The 21122-nt window shown below is 40.0% G+C and overlaps 1 pseudogene across 1 annotated transcript; it reads right to left on the bottom strand.

Annotated features, from left to right (window-relative positions):
* Positions 1-662: 662 nt before the first annotated feature.
* LOC309639755 (protein TOPAZ1 pseudogene) lies at positions 663-13366 on the bottom strand (annotated as a pseudogene). The gene has a single exon. The product of its transcript is annotated as a protein TOPAZ1 pseudogene (transcript).
* Between the last annotated feature and the right edge of the window lie 7756 nt (positions 13367-21122).

The following is a 21122-nucleotide window of genomic DNA, read 5'->3' as shown; positions in this document are numbered from 1 at the left end:
CTGCTGTTGAATGGAATGTTCTTAATATGTATGTTAGGACGATTTGATCTGAAGTGTTGTTCAGGTCCATTGTTTCCTTATTGATTTTCTGTCTGGATGAGAAGTTCCCTACTTCAGAGCTGTTAATATTTGCTTTATATATTTGGGTGCTCTGATGTTGGGTGCATATATATTTACTATTGCTATTTCCTCTTAATGAATCAACTCTTTTATCATTATATAATAATTTTTTTTTGTCTTTTATTACAGTTTTTGACTTAAAGTCTCTGATATAAGTGTAGCTACTCCCACTCTCTTTTGGTTTCTATTTGCATGGAGTATATTTTTCTATCCCTTTACTTTCAGCCTGTGTGTTTCCTTAAAGCTAAATTGATTCTCTTATAGGCAGCATATAGCGAGGTCTTTTTTTTTTTCCTTATCCATCCATCCACTCTATGTCTTCTGATTGGAGAATTTAGTCCATTTACATTTAATGTAAGTATTGATCAGCTCACAGGGAGATGGCACTGTGGCTTGTAATCTTGTGCCCTGAAAGGATAAGAGGAAATCCCTCATGGTGGGAGGTCAAAGACTAAAGAAAACAAGCATGTACAAGGCTTGATATGGTGTAAAGACTTCTCCCTTCAGTTCTCAACCTTACTACCAATGTCTTGTGTAGTAGGTTTTTTTTTTTTTTTTTTTTTTTTTTTTTAATGAAGGCAGTGTTTTATCACTAGAACAGCATTACCACAAGACCAGGGGGGCATAAGCAAGACCTGGGGGAGAACCATAAACTCAGCTATTTAAGGAGAAGCTCTGGATAACATATAAATAGGTTTATTAGTTTTACTAAACACTTGAGTTTGGCTTTGGACTTCTGTAATCCATAGAATGTAGGTTTGAATCACTGTAACCTAGAGCTTAAGGGCAATATAGACTTACCCTCCTAATATTTGGATCACACAAAAATGACAGAGTTACTCTTCCATGATGGCTGACCCAGTTAGACACACTGGATGATAGCAAATATTTATCACAACAGTGCAGAGAAATCACATGTTGGTGCAGGAATTGACTGATAAAAACACTTCTGTTTACTAATTAACAGTGCCTGTGGCTTCTACTTCCATGGCAGCTTGGAAATATAGAAGTCATTAAGTAAAAATTCACAAAATGGGAGAGAATCAATTTTATGCTGAATTATCCATTATAAAATATTTCTTCAAATCTCTCTCCTCATTGTGAATCTTATAAAAGTCAAAACTTTAAAATACTTACATGATTATAATTATTTAAAAAGTCTTATTAAATTTTCATCTATAAAATATCTCATTAACTGCCACACTTACGTCAAGGTTAAAGGTGGGAAATGAAGCAAGGTATTATTACTGAAAAACAGTCGAAGCACCTAAATTGTTTTTCTTAATTGAAATTGGTGTATGGTATGGTTCGACAACACAGATAGCCAATGAGGCTGACCTGATATTCTATAAGTATTAGCTAAGATTCCCACGCTGGGAGTTTTAAAATTTATTTTTGAATGGATAGGGAATTTAAAATAGAAAAAAAGTTACTTCAACATTAGTCATAATATCTAATAAGTGAAGGGCAGCAGAATATGCCATCTCAAAATATGCTATTTTATTTTATTATTTATTTATTTATTCTTTTGGCCACACCATGTGGCATGTGGGGCCTTAGTTCCCTGATCAGGGATCGAACCTGTGCCCCCTGCAATGGAAGCACAGAGTCTTAACTACTGGACTGCCAGGGAAGTCCCAAAATATGCTATTTTAAAACAAGGGTTATTTTGAGCTGAAGGCAATTAAGAAGAGGCAGATACAAGAAAAGTTCTCTGCAGACCCCTATTTGCCTAAAAGCAGAACATAAATGTGTAAAAGTGTCCCCCGTCCTCTCTTTACCAGGAAAGACAGAAGTTAATCACTGGAGACTACTCTAGATCTTTATCAGCTAAGAGATAGCGCCAGAGGAATCTTTATAACAAACTTTACTAACTGGCCCTTATCTACTATTAATTTCCTTATATTTACCTTCCCATAATTTGTCCTTCTGAGAAGCTCAAAGACCTTTTCCTTTGTTTTGTTACTTCTCTACAAAATTATTATTCTTTGCTAAGATTCCACATAAGTTCAAGTTCTAATCACCTCTTTGAGTTATTCATCTCTGAGTACTCCTGTGTGTATGTGGGATGCGCATGCTAATAAATTTGTTTGTTTCTTGCTTTTCTCTTATTACTCTGTCTTTTCTGAGTCTAATTTGCAGAGTCCCAGCTAATGAACTTAAGATGGGTAGAGAAAAAGTAATTTTTTTCCTCCCTTACACAAGCAAGTTGTTTAGGTTCTGCATTATATAAAAGGAAGTTCATGTGATAAAAGTAACACATTTTTCTGGAAAAGTCTTGAAAAAGAAGGTAAAATATCCAAGTAATATATCTTTAAGAAATCTACATTCAGCAGTTATTTCCCAAGAGGAGAAATGTTTTCTAGTTTGACCTATATTGTTTAGATTGTTGTTTTATTTTCTTATAAAATTAGTAAGACACATACATTAAAGTCAAAACATCTGGAAAGACTGATTTTTGAAAGCTCCCATGCTTATTTTCCCACCCCCTCTGATAACAAATAGAAGGCAGGTATCAGTCTTATGGAAATAGTTGGCCTATGCAGTCCACCATGGCAGACAGGAGGTGGTGGACCAGGCCGCAGGGTGGGAATGCCATCTTCCCAGTGCTTTTCCTTTGAGGGCTACAACTGTCCTCCCAACTGTTAGAGGCCCCAGATCTTGGAAAGATTGTATTTTGGACCCTCTTCCTTTTCTCTTTCTCTCTATTTGGGAAAGGGGTTGCAGAGGAAAAAAAATGATAGAGTTTAAGAATTGGTGGAATTTTTGTTCAGTTAGTCATGGTTTTTTTCTTTCTTTTTTCAGTTTTAGTATTTTTTAAAATTGAGTATAGTTGATTTACAATGTTGTGTTAATTTCTGCTGTACAGCAAAGTCAGTTATATATACATTCCTTTTTTAAAAAAATTATTTATTTATTTATTTATTTATTTATTGTTTATTTTTGGCTGCGCGGGGTCTTAGTTGCGGGATCTTCGTTGCAACATGCAGGATCTTTAGTTGCGGCATGTGGACTTTAAGTTGTAGCATGCATGCAGGATCTAGTTCCCCGACCAGGGATCGAACCCAGGCCTCCTGCATTGGGAGCACGGGGTCTTATCCACTAGACCACCAGGGAAGTCCGCCATACATTCTTTTTTAAAATATTCTTTTCCATTATGGTTTATCATAGGGTATTGGATATAGTTCCCTGTGCTATACAGTAGGACCTTGTTGTTTATTCATCCTGTATATAAAAGCTTACATCTACTAACCCCAACCTCCCACTCCATCCTTCCCCCAAGCCCCTCCCCCTTGGCAACCACCAGTCTGTTCTCTATGTCAGTGATTCTGTTTCTGTTTTATAGATAGGTTCATTTGTGTCATATTTTATTTTATTTTTTTATAGTGAAAACTGTCTTTATTTTCATTGCCTTTTATTTTCAACAATGATTACTTGAACTTAAAAAAAAAAGACAGCCTTTAATAACTAATGGTTATTGAAGAGCCAAACCTTTCCAGCCCACTTCATATTCTCTTTCAACCATTTCAGGGCAGAACAATGTTCCATACTATAAACCTGTTCCTTATTAACATTGATGGTCATGTGCTTAATGAAAAGCTTTGGATCTGATATACGAGCAGCCATAATTAATCTTTCCACTGCAGCTTGATAGTCATCCTTGATCTGAGATTTGTTTTCTTCACATCTTTTTAAAACTATCTGCAGTGTCTGTGTAGAAGTTCCAGGACTCTGAATACTACTAGCATTAGATACCAGGAAGATTTCAATAGCTAAAAGCATTTCAATCTCAGACAAGTAGGAAGGAATCAGTAGAAGTTTTCGGTATAAATTTCCCTCCAATGGTGGGTAGCAACCCAATGAAAGAGCACTTTTGTGTGGGCTCTGGCTTGGAGCCATAAACAACTTCTTCCTAAAGAAGTAATTAATCTTCTAAGAAAGGAAAAATCAATAGGGATGCTCTTTGAAATCATGAATTCTGCTACGGAAGGTGACATACAAAGACTGTTGCTTTCTATAGAGGCATCTTGAGAATTTTGAAAACCTGGTAGATTTTGCAAAACTTCAAATGTCTGTCTGTAAAGACTCTTCGCTATGATTTCATGTGCAGTTGTACAGAGCAGATTATGCCAATTGAGCACATCCAGTCTATCACAAGGCCACAGTGGTGTATTGATGACCCCCTCTGACTCCCTTAATACCCAAATGGCACCATCTAGGCTTCCGCTTTTTAGAAAAATTTCTGCTGCAATATTCACAACTTGACATCTTGGTGCTAACTTCTCAGGCCCTATACGTCCTTTTAAACTTGTAAAATGTATTTTTAATTCATATAGTTTATCTAAGACCTTCCTTCCCTTGGACCACTGCAACAGCTTGTGGTAGAAGTACATAGCACTGATTCCGATTCTTCCCAGCAAAGTTTTATCTACTTCACTATTTTGTGGATCTTTGCTAACTGTTTCAGCGAATTCACGAAATGGACCACCTGGTCTCTCGTCTTTACAGTCTTTTGTTAGTGTTTCAGCAATACAAGCACAAAATCTCTGGGAAATCTGCAAATTTTTCACAGCCCAGTTTTATGTTAATGTATACATTTCCCAATTTGGTCCAGTCACCTTTTTCTTTACAATGCTGTATTTCATTCAAGGCTGACTCTAAATCACACTTCCAGTTCTTTTTAAACTGCCTCATCCGTAACCTGGATTTCATTTCCAGAACTGCAGTTATTTCTTGCTTGGAAGCCTGTACTTGGTATAAAAGCTTAATAATATAGTTAAAGTGTTCTGGGTCAAGTACCATCCCAGCTTCAACAAGCTTGCAAAAGATATCAAAGCAGGTACAGCATTCCTTAATTTCATAGTTGCCACATACTCAAATATTTTTAGTAATATTTTCAGAGCAGGCAGCATTTTAACCATTATGCTGAGGTTCATGACCTGAAATACTTCTTTTCAGTAAACAATGTTTGAGTAGAGAATTTAGAAGGTCATTTAGCACTTGTAAATCAAAGTGTATAGCCGGCGGAAACTTTCTGTAGCACTCCATACACGTGTTTACAGGTCAGTCCCTGGCTGTGGATCATCACTTGAGGCTTCAGTAACTTTTCTTTTTTCCTTGGTGTGTCTTCCCGACTGCAAGGGGAGCTCTGCTTCCTTCGCTGCTTCTAAGCCAGGCTGGTCTGATGGGTCTGAAGAGCCCCCCTGGCTCCCAGGCCCCTCCACTAGCTGCCTTGCTGAAGCCTTCCCAGGCCCGGATGCCTCACCCGACTTGTCACTTTCCACCTCTTCTCTCCCAGACGGCCCGGGCCACCATCCTCCTCTCTTGCCTGCTCTCCTCGCGCCCCCGCCCCTGCCTCAGGGCTGCAGCCTCCCACCTCACCTGGCCCTGGCCACCAGCAGCCGCGTGTCACCTTCATGCCCTGGGGCCGTCGTGGGGCCCGAGGGTGGCGGCCTCAGCATCTGCCCCGGGCCGCCTGTCTGCCCACCTAGGCCCTCTGCGCCCGCTCACAGGAGCCCACCGGCGGCACGAAAGCTGCTCCCGCCACCAGGCACCCGCCCTGTGTCATATTGTAGATTCCACATATACGTGATATCATATGGTATTTGTCTTTCTCTTTCTGACTTACTTCACTGAGTATAATAATCTTTAGTTGCATTCATGTTGCTGGAAATGGCATTATTTCATTCTTTTTTATGTCTGAGTAGTATTCTATTGTATATATGTACCACATCTTCTTTATCCATTCATCTGTCATGGACATTTAGGTTGTTTCCATGTGTTGGCTATTGAGAATAGTGCTGCTATGAACACAGGGGTGCATGTATCTTTTTGAATTACATATTTGTCTGGATATATGCCCAGGAGTAGGATTGCTGGATCATTCCTTTTCTTTCTTCTTTTAAAAAAAATTCCTTTGGTAAAATGAATGTCACAATAGTTATTTTTGTGTTCTGCTTAAACATTGTATTCTGGATTCACATTTAACACAGAATCATTTCAGCAGATTTGAAAGTCTCTTTAAAACTTGACTTTCGTTGTTTGAATAACAGCTGGAGTATGCAGACACTTGCACCATTAATTTGGACATAGCCTTGGGTTTTTGCCAAAGTGTAGCACTTTTAAAAAAGTTACACACATACACAAAATTCCAAGTAGAATTCCTGCATTGGGCCTTCACTGCTGCGCACAGGCTTTCTCTAGTTTCGGCGAGTGGGGGCTACTCTTTGTTGCGGTGCATGGGCTTCTCATTGCAGTGGCTTCTCTTGTTGTGGAGCACGGGCTCTAGGCACGTGGGCTCAGTAGTTGTGGCTCATGGGCTCTAGAGCGCAGGCTCAGTAGTTGTGGCACACGGGCTTAGTTGTTCCGCGGCATGTGGGATCTTCCCGGACCAGGGCTTGAACCCGTGTCCCCTGCATTGGCAGGCAGGTTCTTAACCACTGCGCCACCAGGGAAGTCCCAGAATTGTCATTTTAACATCCATTTGAATGACTTCTTATAATTTACTAAATGCTTTCTGATATATTATTTACTGTGGCGAGTTTGAATATGTGGAATTTGTCCCTTTGGATAGGAGCACCTCCCAAAGTGGGTAGTGAAAAGTTCATAAAAGATAAATTTTTATTACTATTACCAAATAGAACCGTCTAGGTATGTGCATATATATATACAGATACACACATATATATTCACATGCGTGCATATGATTTACGTACATTTATCTATTTGATAAATAACTATATATAACTAATACACATATAATAAATATATGTGTATCTCTATCTGCTGTCTATCTATCTAAAATCTTATAAGCAAGGGCTGGAGACTCCTTTGGAGAAGTACAGGAGGCTCCATTATTTACACCATGACTTAAGGGAAACTGACTCTAGGTCAAATCCTGAGGGTGGAGTGTGGTGCTGCTCCTCTTCCTCTCCTTTTTCTGCCTCAGGTCTTAAGCCATTGCTACTCAGGAAACAAATGATCTAATCCAGGGAATTTTTAACTTCCTGTGCCCAAACCCCAAGATACATGGAAGGGCTTCAGGGCAGTTTTGTGTGCAACTTCTAGGTCTGACCTTTAACCTAGTTCCCACCATCCCTTTTCTGCAGGCTCAATGCCTAAGAGAGCCCTGACCTTGGAAGGTACATGTTAAAGGTGGCGGAGCCCTAAGATGGGAACCAGCCTGGGTTCCTGAATCACCACTTAGCGGAGAGCCACCTGCTGAGCAGGAGCATCTACTTTGGACTTCGCATGAGTGAAAAATAAACTTCTGTCATGTTTGAGCCACTGTACCTTGTGGGGTGGCTTCTTATAGCAGCTAAAGTTAGTCTGATTAGTCACAGGGTTCATAACTTTCATTAGATAAGCAAAGAAGCCCATAACTATAGTTAGGAACACTTGAATCAAATTCTAGAAGCATAGAATGTTTTTGCTGGAATCAACCTCTGAGATTTCTTAGTTAGAGGCTGGGGCCTGGCAGAGGTGGTGGGCAGAGGGATGAGGACGCAGTAGGAAGTGGAGGTGGTCCACGTGTGGGGGGTGGTATGACAGATGTCCTCGCTAGGCAATCCTTCTAGCCTCCTCTCTCCTAAACCCCTATTCTGATGAGGACATTTGGATCCATCCCAACTACCTCATTTTTTACTGAAGCCCAGGATGGTGAAGGGTCTCAATCCCAGGTCTCAGGTAGTTGGCAGCCCTGATGCATTAATTCAAGCTGTAATGTTAATGACTCCTGGATTATTCCTCCCACAATATTTGTATTTTAAAGGAAACCTGAAGAAAAGGAAAATTTTAACTCCAAATTCTGCTTTAAGCTGTATGTCTCTTCCATGGTGGTGTTTCAGGTGTTTTGAAACCTGGGTGCAGAAGACATTCTTAGAAGATTTCAGGGAATCCCTGCAATCACAATATCAGGTACCCGTCTACTCTGCCTGTGTGTAAAGCCATTTGTGAAGATAAAGATTCACATAGTGGAAAAGGAGAGAATTCTCCCCATAGCTTGAAGCAAATAGAGGTGGTCTGATATATTGGGGTTATTATATTGGAACAAAAGGGCCAAATAGCCTTGAGATTAAGAGAATTATAAATAGGCCCAAGCAGCCTTCGAGGAGGTCTTCAGTAGGGGGTCGTATTATTTTTCATTAGCTAAGAATAAAGTGATTTGGGCTACAGTATTTTAGGCCACAATTTTAATTAGCCATGCCATTAGTTTATATTTTCTTTTGAGAACTTAATAACTAATGGTGCAACTGAATCTCTCAAAAATTTCATCAGCAGAATATTTTCGTATTCTGCTATAAATTAAGCTGTATGGAGGGGCACATTTATTTTCTTTCATTTCCTTCTTAACACAGGCAGTGGTGAGATGTTAGGATTTACATGACTCATTAGCTTATTTCCTGCCTAGTCCTTTCCTGCCCATTTCCTTGTTCGGTTTTCATAACTTTTTTTGATGCCTGGGAGCCACTGGATATTTTCAGGCTGCTTTTACCTCAGGATTTGGGTTGGTACCTAGAGTCCAATTGTTTTGGGTGTTGCTCTGATTAACACCTCCCTCTCAGGGCTTTTAATCCTGAAAAAGCTGTGGCAGTTTGGAAAATCAGGGTCCGATGTTAACTAGCCATAGGAGAGACAAGATGATGTTTCCAGGCAGCATTATCTCTGGAAAATACCAAAGCTGCAAGAAACAGACATGTAAATTCAGTTGAAGGGGTTTAATGAGTTAATGAGGGGTTAAATGGACAAAGATTTAAACAGGAAAGGGCGGGGGTGACACCATTTTTCAGGTCAGCAATTGAGGAGTTAAGCTTTTAGGAGCACAGAGAACAACAGTTAAAACCATTGAAAGCCCCACTAGCAGTTCTGACCTTTATCTGCAGGGTCCAAATCCAGACAAGGGTCTTAATTAGCTCCAGAGAAATCTAGCGCTTTGGCAACATACCAACACACATTAAAAAAACAAGAAAACCCCAAACCAACCAGTAAATAAAAGAGCCATTTTTTTCAAAAAAAGTTAAATAGGAGCAACATTTATATAACCTTTTGGTGTTTCTGTTTTCCAATTTCTCATTTTTGTTCTCCCTATACCATCTTACACTTGATTCTTTTCCATGACCTTCAGCTTATTCCCTCTTGTTTTTTTAACCTGTTTATTGTCCTAGAATTTAGATGCACTTTAAAATTTTTTTTCTATATTTTAATTTTTTAATTATAAAAGGAATGCATGCTTATTGTATAAATAATTTTCAACAATGAAAAATGCATAGTTATGAAGTCTCCCATGCGTCCAAGAGTTTTTCTATGCATTTTACATAGATGTGTGTGTTTATGTGTGAGTCTAATCATATACATACACACTCAAAAATTTTTTTTAACAAAAAAAGCGTCGTATGTGCAATTCTGCAACTTGCCTTTTTTATGTACTCATGTATCTCATTATATTTCTACATTGGATTGATATAGGTGGTGCGCCTTTTTATATAGATTTTTATTTAAAAAATTCTAGCATATTTTTTAATCCCTGATCAAAATATTTTAAGCTGTGTGTCCAATCAATGCATGTAGGTGCTGTGATTTATAAAATATGGTTTTATTTGTAACTAGAGCTTGCATGTTATATTGGCTTATGTCTTTGTGCACTATTTTGAATGCATAATCAGTGTTTCTTTCTGCTCTTATCGTTATTACTATTTTAATCTTTTGTTCATTCAAATAATTTTTGGTTTCTTTCCTGTTTAAGTCTTTCTTGTGTTAGCTTTGTTCTTTTTCTTTCTCATTCCATTTTTCCCTTCTCTACTGGCTTGGAAGTTGTATACACTAGTTCCATTCTTTTAATGTTTACCCTAGAAATTTTAACATGCATATGTAACTTAACATAGTGTACATTTATTATCTTTGCTGTCTTGTCAGACGCTCAAAACCTAAGACGACCAATTCTGGTTATTCTCTCTGACTTAACATGTTTAGTATTTTTGGCTCCATATTGATTACTTTTTAACTCCACAAATTTTATTGTTTTATGTAGTTGGAGATTTTTCCCCCTCACTGTTCTTTCTTCATTTCTTGCTTCCCAGGCCCCACTCTAGTATAATTTTCATTCCTCCTAAAATTATAAGCTCTAGAATTTCATTTTGTGAGAGTCAGTTGGTAAGAAATGTCTCTGTTTTCTTTTTTTTGTGGAAAATGTATTTATTTGCCCTTATTCTTTTTTAAAAAATATTTATTTATTTATTTATTATTTATTTATTTATTTTGGGTGCGCTGGGTCTTTGTTGTGGCACGCGGGATCTTCCTTGCGGCATGTGGACTTCTTAGTTGAGGCATGTGGGCGTCTTAGTTGCAACATGCATGTGGGAGCTAGTTCCCCGACCAGAGAGCGAACCCGTGCCCCCTGCAATGGAAGCGTGGAGTTGTAACCACTGGACCACCAGGGAAGTCTATTTGCCTTTATTCTTGATAGTCTTTGAAATTCTGGATTATTTGTTCTCAGTTCCCTGAAGATATTACACTGTCTTTCGGCTTTCAATGTTGCTCGCCATGAATTTAATTGTAGGTAAACTATCTTTTCTCTTTGGTTTCTTTTAAGACCTTTACTTTGTTTTTGGTATCTTTCTCTCTGGTGTGATTAGTGGATTTTACTTTTATTTATCCTTCTTGAGATTCGCTGTGCTTCCCGAATCTGAAGGGTGGTAGATATTTTCCAGTTCTGGATACTTGCTTCTCCCTCATTTTCTGTAATTTCTTTTTCTGAAACTCTGATTGAATTTATTTTAGATCTCATTCTGTTCTCCATGTGTTTGGTCTTTATCCCATCTTTCATATTTTCCTTGCTGCTTCTCTCTGTACTGCATTCTTGGAAATTTATTAATCTTACTTTTCAAATTTTCATGTTTTTTCTTCAGTTGTTTTTAAACTGCAGTTTTATTTATCGATTTTTTTTTTCAATTTCAATTTTGCATGTTAGAAGCTCTATTTAGTTCTTTCCTAAGCCTATTGGTAATCTTTTTTTTTTTTTAAATAAATTTATTTATTTATTTATTTTTGGCTGTGTTGGGTTTTTGTTTCTGTGCGAGGGCTTTCTCTAGTTGCGGCAAGCGGGGGCCACTCTTCATCGCGGTGCGCAGGCCTCTCACTATCGTGGCCTCTCTTGTTGCGGAGCACAGGCTCCAGATGCGCAGGCTCAGTAGTTGTGGCTCACGGGCCTAGTTGCTCCGCGGGCATGTGGAATCTTCCCAGACCAGGGCTCGAACCCGTGTCCCTTGCATTAGCAGGCAGATTCTCAACCACTGCGCCACCAGGGAAGCCCCGGTAATCTTTGATAATATCTTGATCCTCATCATAATTTTGAAAACATTAAAAAAATTTCTCTAAACATGTGAACATATTTAGTTTCTAGTCACTATATTACTGTTTCAGTAGCTGCAGGTTTGCAGTTCCAATATCTATGGTTTGCTTTTTCTTCTGATTCCTATTTGTGGTAGTTTGTTTTCTTATGTGTCTGGTGATTGTGAACTCATATTCTTTGCAATTTTATTTGTTCTTGGAGGTCTAAACTGTGTTTTGGCAGAGAGAATTTGTGGGTCCATTGATGAAGACCACTTCAAAGTAAATTTTTAGCTTAAGTTTTCTTGGCCTTCTGCAATAATGAATTCTGGCCCCAAACATGCATGAAAATGGGCTTATGGCTAGGAATTATTAGGGGAGAATATTCTTTGTTTATGTTCTAACCAGAGACAAGGCTGAGACATGCAAATATCCCCACTGTCTCCCTCTCAGAAACCTTTATAAAAAACATACCCACTGAGGGTGTCACTTTTGGGAAGTCTCAACTTTTAAGATATGTTCCCTGCTTTACTTGGCCCCAGGTTTGTTTCCTTTCTTGACACCTCTGGTTGGTAAGACCCAAGATCTAAGCATCCGGGAACGTGCATATACCTCCCAGGCAAACGGTGGTCTCAGAACCTAGTCACCCTCTGAGTCTGAGATTTCTCATCATATTCAGCTTTAAGAACTCCCCTTTCTTTCTCACCAGCTTAGCTATGCATTTTATTATTTTTTATTTTTATTAATTTTTATTGGAGTATAGTTTCTTTACAATAGCCATGCATTTTAAAAATGGTTTTTCCTACATCAAAATTAAATGTCTGTGGGACTTCCCTAGTGCTCCAGTGGTAAAGACTCCACCTTCCAATGCAGGGGATGTGGGTTCAATCCCTGGTTGGGGAACTAAAATCCCACATGCTGCGCGGCAACTAAGCCCACGTGCCTCAACAAGACAGCCTGTACGTCGCAACTACAGAGCCCACACGCTCTGGAGCCCGCACGCCACAACTAGAGAAGAGAAAACCCACACGCTACAACTAGAGGGAAGCCTGCGCGCTACAACAAAGAGCCCACGTGCTGCAACTAGAGAGAAACCCGTGCACCACAACGAAGAGCCCACATCGCAACGAAAGATCCCGCAAGCCTCAATGAAGACCCCACGTGCTGCAACTAAGACCCGACACAGCCAAAAAAATAAATTAAATAAATATTTTTTAAAAAGTCTGTGCATCAAAGGACACTATCAACGGGGTGAAAAGGCAACCCATGGAATGGGAGATATGTTTGCAAATAATATATCTGATAATTTATAAAGATATATAATATGTATTATAAATATATATGTATATATTAATGTACACTTCTACAATATCTAAAAAGATTATGTAAAGAACTCCTACAGTTCAGCAACAAGAAAACAAATAACCTGATTAAAAGTGAGCAAAGGACTTGCATATTCTCTGAAGAAGATATTCAAATGGCCAGAAAGCATATGAAAAGGTTCTCAACATCAGTAATCACTAGGGAAATGCAAATCAAAACCACAATGAGATACCACCTCCTATCCTTTAGGGTGGCTGTTTAAAAACAACAACAACAACAGCAGCAAATAACAAGTGCTGATGAGGTTGTGGAGAAATCAGAACCCCTGTGCATTGCTGGTGGGAATGCAGAGTGGTGCAGCTGCTGTGGAAAACTGTATGGCAATTCCTCAAAAAACTAAAAATAGAATTACCATATGATCCAAGTACCATATAATTCTACTTCTGGGTATATACGCAAAGGAGTTAAAAGGAGAGATTTCAACAGATATTTGTACACCCATGTTCATAACAGCATCATTCACAATAGCCAAAAGTCCCACTTGGGAACAACCCAAATGTCCACCAATAGATGAATGGATAAACAAAATGTGGTGTATCCACATTCATTCATTTATTCACTTACTGTTGTGTACTAGGTGCTATCTAGGCACTGGGGATACAGAAGTGAAAAAGACAAATTTCCTGCCCAAATTCTAACGGGGGAAGAGACAGTACCCATATCAGCAAATAAATAGCAAGGTAGTTCTAAGTAATAATTTCACAAAGAATATGAATCCAGGGTAATGGGATAGACTGTGACAGTGAGAAGGGGACTGCAGGAGCTAGGGTGGTCAGGAAAGGAGTCTCTGGGGATGATGTTTGAGCTGAGACCCAGTGTTAATGATGAGGAAACTGTGTGTATATCTGGGGGAAGAGCTTTCATGAAGGCGGAATAGCAAGAGCAATGAATCTGAGATAGGATTCGTGTGATTAATTATCTAAATCCCATCAGAGAATCTAAAATCTTGGTACTGAGGAAGTTTAGTTTGGTGAATATTATCCTTAATGTATGTGACATCTTAAAAAATGTATTTATGAAATAAAAATTGACCATCCATTTAAATCAGCAGCAACTAATTTTCGTTACTGAAATCAGTTAGCATTTTCCTCCACCATTTCAGTCACTCTAAGCAATCTTTCACTACTTGCTGTAGCGTGCATGCATTTAATAATAAGTAAACTATGAGGGCTATAATGATTTTGCTTAAGACTTTATATTAGTGACTAAAAATAAACTTAGCTTTGTGTATGGTTAGAGTATTAGAGTCTCTTTGTATAATTTAGGTGTCTTGAATAGTTGGAGGGCCTGAGCTTTCCAGTTTGGTTAATTACTCAAATCTACCATGTAACTGCAAAGTATTACCTCCTTTTTATGCTTTATAGACAAAAGTCACAGGTATAATCATAGAGATAGCATATAGAAATATCAATCAATTTGCCAGTTCAGCTTTTCTTTCATTGAGAACAAATAATAAACCCTAAGTGTGTTCACATTCTGTGATTCTGATTTATATACTCCCCAATTAGTGCCCCATTTAATCTGCTCACCTGTTGTTGCTTTGTTCTGAATTTCATGGCTCTGTTGTTTTAAACTCTCTTGCATACGTTTTCCGAGTGAGGCTGATTACTGCAACCCCTTGGTTTTTGGGAACTTGGAACACTGCCACAGTGTCTGAATTGCCTGGATAAAGAAAAGTAGGTTCTGTAATTATTTTATTTTCTGCACAGCGTGTGATTTGTTATTGATGACACATGCATAGAGTGCTTTCTCCATTAGGCTGGCTGATCCCTCTACTATGGTATTAATGTCACTGTCACTCTGCTCGAAGCTATATAGTTTGTTAGGCAACTCTAGCATGGGGGAATGAGCATGTACTTTTTAATGTGTCTGAAATAGCTACACACTGACAGATGTTCCCACATGCTTGCTGATGTCATGACTGGGGCTCATATAAAGCCTGGGAAATTAAAAGAAAGAAGAAAATGTTAGTTGAGGCTCCAGAAGGAGAGATTATAGAGGCAGACAACAGGAAATTTTGAAAAAAAGCCCACCAATATATTAACTTTCCTTTTAGGTCTGGCGCTTCCTCCTCCCCGCCCCCCCCCCCCCCCAATAGGGATGCAGTCACGACTCAGTCTGTTAAATGTGAGAAAATTCAATATTGAGAGCTATTCTTTTATGTGCTCACTTACAAATAAAACAAGCATACAAACAAAAAACCCCAAATAAATTAAGGTGGTCTTTTTACCCCTCTACCAAAAAATGCATATCACAGTGTTTACTTGGTAGGCCAATTATTTTAAAAACTAGGTTTCAAGGAAAAAGTCACTCTCTGGTGGAGACCCTACATGACAAGTTCTGTTCCACAGTGGATTAAAATGGTGGAGGGGAGATGCTAACACAACTTCAACTACAGCAGTGTGAACACACCACTGTAATAATTCATTTAGAATGATGACACCTGAGACCTAATTTAAAAGTCCTAGATGAATACCAGTCTCACATTCAACCCTGAGGGCTGCTGCAAACATACCTAAGGAAGTCTAAGAACCATAGTGAGTCTAATTGAATTGGACTTAAACGGACCATTGAGATGGCCTCAGCGAGCTCTGGGGAATTCATATTGTCTATACTGTATCAGAATCACAGCTTGAACTGAATAACTGGTTACATTCAATCATGTTACTGTAACTCATGCTTGAGGTAAAGGGGAAACCTTTTGCTATCAGCAAGACTGGATGGAAAACAATTTCAAATCACTTTAAACCCAGTTGGCAACTACTTTGCCAATTATGGAATCCAGTGGGAAAGGTGTGAGCGAGGGCTCAGGACTAAATGATTTATGTCAGGCATCTGGGCCTCCCGAGGAACGTGGGAGGGTATGCGGAGGAGGGGCGTGTGGCTAATTATTTCTCCTAAGAATACTTTGGCGAGGTAATTTGTGCTTGCAGATGAGTCACACTGCAGGCTGGATAAAAGGCGAGGTAAGAACACAAAGTCCTAAGATCCTATTTAGAGATGGATAAAGAGGGAACCGAAGGATTCAATACACTTTCTCATCTCTTCACTCTGAAACATTTGGAGATATAAAATAAAAAGAGCAAACCTAGTCCTCTGTTCTAACAGTCACATTGGGATCAAAGTCTGTAATTTGTACTGCAGATATTGCATCGACTGCTTTCTAACACAGAGTTACTGGCACAGATGACATACTGTAATTTATTGGATGAACAAGTGTGAATCTGAGGCCCTTTACAATAACCCTCTTTTTTTTCAAGTCCTAATTTATTTTTGATGACTTTGGTTGTAGAGATGAGAATTCCTATACTACCCAATACTTTCTAAAGAAGAATGTCACCATTCTCTGGGATTCATGTATGAAACTGTCTGGCTGAGAAATGATCCTGAAAGTTACCCCCAAGAGTTTTGAGTTCTGCCAGCCCACCCCAAACAAAAATAAACGTGATGATAGAATTCCACTATGGTAGTTCACAGTGGAGATATACAGGTTTATTGAATAATCTCTTCAGATCCTTTCATTATCTAAAGATTTTAAAGGTGTTTTTAGTAATCTGGAAGAGGTTTTTAATGCTATAATTATATTAAATCCAGCACTGGGCCTCTTGTTAAAACCTCATGTGAGTATGTTGGTACTAGGCTGGCACTCTTTTGCTTTCTCATCTTTCCTCTCTTTTAGCAGCTGCTTACCATCATTACAGTTAATATAGTGGATTAAACTTTTGGGCTAGCTGGCGGCTCTGAGTATCTCTCTAATGGTTTCCATTGTGCACATCCCTAGAAAACACTTCTGACCAATGAACCCCTAACTGCAAATGACACAGGCAAGCTTCACTGAAAATGACACCACTGGAGGGGAGCTTGCACTCATTTGGGATGTTTCCTCATTGGGGAAAGAAGGCCATTTCAACAGTTACACCAAAGCGATATTGTGATGTGGCATTTACTTTTCTAAGGCACCGAACAAAGCAGTGGGGGTAGTGTGTGCTCCTACATGCTAACTATGTGCTTAGCTGTGTGATGTCCAAATAAGAATCCCAGCATGTCCATAAGAGACTGAGAAATAGCAGTCTTCCTTGTTCATCCTCATACAGAATGGAGAAGGTGGATGTCACACAGTCTAAACTAAATCATGATCCATGTCGAATCAATCTTAAGTGCAGACATTGTGAGAAATAAGAGTTAAATACTGTCAGAAAGGGGGAGGGAAGGTTGCATGGGAAGAACCCCAGGACTGATCTTTGGGAAAACTGGATTCTGATTCTTGGCTGCAACCAAAGATGCACGGTGGCTTTGGGTGAGTTTCTTCACCTCTCTGGGTCCCCCTCAGGTTCCTCTGTAACACAAGGGAGGTAGACCAGATGGTTAAACCTAATTTAACAATCCATTTAGTGTTCAGTTGTGCCAAGATTTGTGCTAGGCAGTGGGGAGATTTGAGAATAAGTCAGATACAGTTCACGTCCTTTTGGATTTGATAGGGTAGCAAGTTAGACTAACATTAAAAAAATACTTGTGAGGTGCTGCATTTTAAAAAGTGGGAAGTATACGGTGCTATGGAAAGATAGGACTAAGTTTGAAGAGTCAGGAAGGCTTCTTGAGGAAAGTTGTTTAAGTTGAGACTGAAGGACAAGGAGGAGTTGGTGAGGAAAAGTTGGGGGTAGGATGAGATAGAGAAGCATTTCAGACAGACAGACTGCATTTGTGCAAGCTCTGCAGCAACAAAGAGGTTGGACTGGATTATGGAACACGAAGGAAAATGTAGGCCAGATGGAGGCTGCATATGTTGTGGTCAGCATTTTGACCTCATCCCAAGGGCAGTGGGAAGCCATTGAAGGGTATCCTGCTGCAGAGTGGAGTTGATGTCTGAGGTTTCCTCCAGACCCACTGTTCTGGAGCTTTCCACGTGGTTGTAGGACCTCTCGAAGACTCATCAGAGAGATTCAATATTCAGGTGCAATTCAGACAAGAGACACAAAGCAGTGACCCCAGAAATTCACTTCCAGTCTGCAGCTTGTTGAAGCCTGGTGTGTAAAGATAGATTTGTGTATGTAGGTTGGATTTGGTGCCTTTGGCCTTGTCCTCTGGGGCTGAAATTAGTGTGGACCAGACGGTTCATTTCTCTGTTGGGCTAATCAGGAGGTTTTCAAAGAAAGTAAGAGGGTGTGTTGTATGCCTAAGACTCCTCACCAAGTAAGGAGATGGGAACTAGAACTCTTCAGAACATCAGCCTTTTCTTGACCACCTCCCTCAGGGCAAGACTTTCTGAGTCTTGCATATGCTGTTGCTTTATCCACTCCTGGGGTGAGAATCATTTGACAGCAGTGGGAACATAATTCAGAGGGACCTAGCATTAGGTGGCTAGATAGCAATGATATTATTTATGAAGTGCTGCCAGGTGAAGGCATTTTACATCCCTTCTCTCATTTGAATGTCTCAAAGCCCGGTGAGCTAAGTGGGACAGGTGTGCTTACTTTACAGGTGACGAAATGGGGGCTTGGGAAGATAGGCACCCTGTCCACATCACACAGCTAGTAAGTGGAAAAGCTGGGAATCAAACCTGACATTGCAAACTCTGAGATTCAGACTTTTTAAACATCCCCATGCTGCCTTCTGTGGAAACTTCTGCTATATATTTGGGGGTGAGAGAGGGGCAAATTTTAATCTCTCAATATGCTTGCAACTCTTTCCTGCCTTTGAGTGAATATAAGTACAATAAACCCCATCACCATGGTGCAATCATCAGTCTCTTGACAGGACACGTGGAATGTAGGTCTGCAGGTGGTCCCTGCATGGTGGATGCCTATTTGCGCTCACCTGTCTCCACACGGTTTGTTTCTGCCGCATCTATGCAGTGTCAGTTATCACCCCTCGGGAGAGAGGGGCGACATGGATGCTTTGAGAATTGCCCTTGTCTTTCAGGAAGAACATATGTTGAGTTTTCATTTAGAAAAGGTACCACCTGCATTTGGAATCTATTTATTCTCTGATCTCCAAAGGTAACAGCAGAGGTGGTGATCACAAAAACCCTCACTTGGGATGGAAAAGTGCAGAGGGAGGAATTTCCTTCGAAATAATCAGGACACGAGGGTCATTTTCCAGTTTTGGGTGTACTCTCCTAAGGCCTATAGGCCCTGCTTACGTGTTCTAGAAATAAAACAAAAATGGGAAAACCGAACTGCTTAATATTCCCTGTTTTGCAAAGGGTTATTGTTACCATTTTCCTTTCAAGTAAATATACAAGGTGATTTGAAATGAAAACAAATATGGTCCACAGTGCTAAGGCTACTTCAAAGTTTTCACTTCTTTGTGGTTTTTGCACTAAATTTTTTTGATAGAACAGCACCAGACATCAAACATAGAAGAGCTATGCATTCAGAGCCTAAATGATGCATTACTGTGACGTTGTAAGAGATGTAGTTTCTCCAAAACATGTGTAATATAGATTAAGTGTTTAATTTTTTGGCAGAATCAATATGATAACCTTTTTTAGTGATAGATTATTGTAAAATGATTTTTCATTTTAGAAAAAGACACCCAGATCCAGGATCCAAGAAACAATTTTGTGATATGCCAATGTTGGGTCAATAGTCAAATCTGATAGTGTTTTCCCCTGATGTTTCAACTGTACTGATGTTATCTGGGAGGGATGAATAGTTTGCACTATGTAATAGAAAGAATGTTAAGCTATGATGAGAGGTTCATTCTATTAGATCAGAGAAGCATTGGACAAGGTTCCACTTTGGATTCTACATATAATTCTTTTCTCTGGATTAATGAGTGGGACTTCCCCTGTTTCTGGAGAGTAAAGGCCTGTTTGAAGGGTCTTGGTATTTCTCCCACAAGGGTTTGCTGCAGGCATCACTGCAGGCATCTTTTGGTTTAGGCATATATAGGTATATGTATGTATGTGTATATATATATATATATATATATATATATATTTGTTTTGTTTAAAGCTTGCTGAGGAATTAAATTTGTTATCGCAATTCACTAATTCATGACCAAAAGTTGATTTGTCAGATAATTTGGGTAGTACATTATAAAGCAGAGAGTGGAGCTTGAGGGAACAGGATGGGGGCAGACAGAGGGAAAGATTGGAAGCCAGGGACAGTGTTCCTGGGGGCCCTCCCTCCCTTTCTTCCTTCCTTCCCTCCCTTCCTCCCTCCTTTTCTTCCCTCTCTCTTCCTTCCTCCCTCCTTCTGCCCTCTCCTCCCTCCCACACATTCATAGGTGTCACACATTCATCCCACACCTCTGAGATATGTACCAGGCATGATGCTGAGCACTGGACATTCACAGGTGACTGAGTCAGAGTCGGCCCTTTGAGCAGCCTCAGTCAAGCACCACAGGGATTAGCGAGGAGAGAACGACCACACTGAGAGCCCAGAGTGCTGCAGAGACCAGAGGAACCTGCCCTCTCTCCTGGTCTTCCTGGGGGAAGGTTGCCTGATTATACCTGTCTGGGCCGTCTCCTGGGACTGGGAGCACATGGGTTGGGCTGGGGAGAGGAAGGAGCTCCAAGGTCAAACGCACCCCACTCAGAAAAGCCCACCCACCTGCACACAGGCCACTCACCAGCTGTGTGACCTTGTTCACGTGACGTCACCTCTTGGGCCCCATTATGCCCATCAGTACATTGAAGGCCTTGGGTCAGGTGCTCTGCCTGGACCTTTTCCATCTTCCAGGATTCAGAGTGGATGCAGTGGGCTGTGTTTGCCTCCGTACTCACACTGCCTCAGAATCTAGTACTCTGGGAACTTTTCTGGCAGTAGTTTGAAAATCTCGCTGGTTGAAACCCAGTTTCACAGTTTCCTTGCCTCACTTTGCAAAGAGCTAGGGCATTTTATTTGCTACCCACTGCTTAATTGTGGTAACACTCAGCACAATTAAGGTCTTATTGAGGAAGAAAAGGCTTTGATCACCTTTAACAACTCTTGGAAATCCCTCTAAGTGCCTCTGCTAATTCTCACCTCTTTTAATAGTGTGGGTATGTTCAGTCACCCCTGTCCCACCCTCTTACAGCCCCTGCCTATGGTTCCCCAGGCAGAGATGTTTGCTGGCTTAATTATCTTGGAAGCTATTGTTAAAATAATATCTGCGATATCAATAGCATTGGGTGTCCAAGTGCAGCTTGTGGGGAGTGAGCAGTGCTCTGAGCACATAATTTGGAACATCATTCCTAGCCTAGAGCAGAAGGGCTTCCTTCCACCTTGTGTGCAGAGACAGTGGAGTGAGAGCCCAGCTCTGTTTCTCAGTCCAGGGGATACAAGTGAAAATGATGGGGCTGGGGGCTG

The sequence above is a fragment of the Balaenoptera physalus genome (assembly GCF_965194825.1).
Source record: "Balaenoptera physalus genome assembly, chromosome: 12".
Taxonomy (NCBI): Eukaryota; Metazoa; Chordata; class Mammalia; order Artiodactyla; family Balaenopteridae; genus Balaenoptera; species Balaenoptera physalus.
Note: the sequence above shows the minus strand (reverse complement) of the source record. Positions and strands in the feature narration are given on the sequence as shown.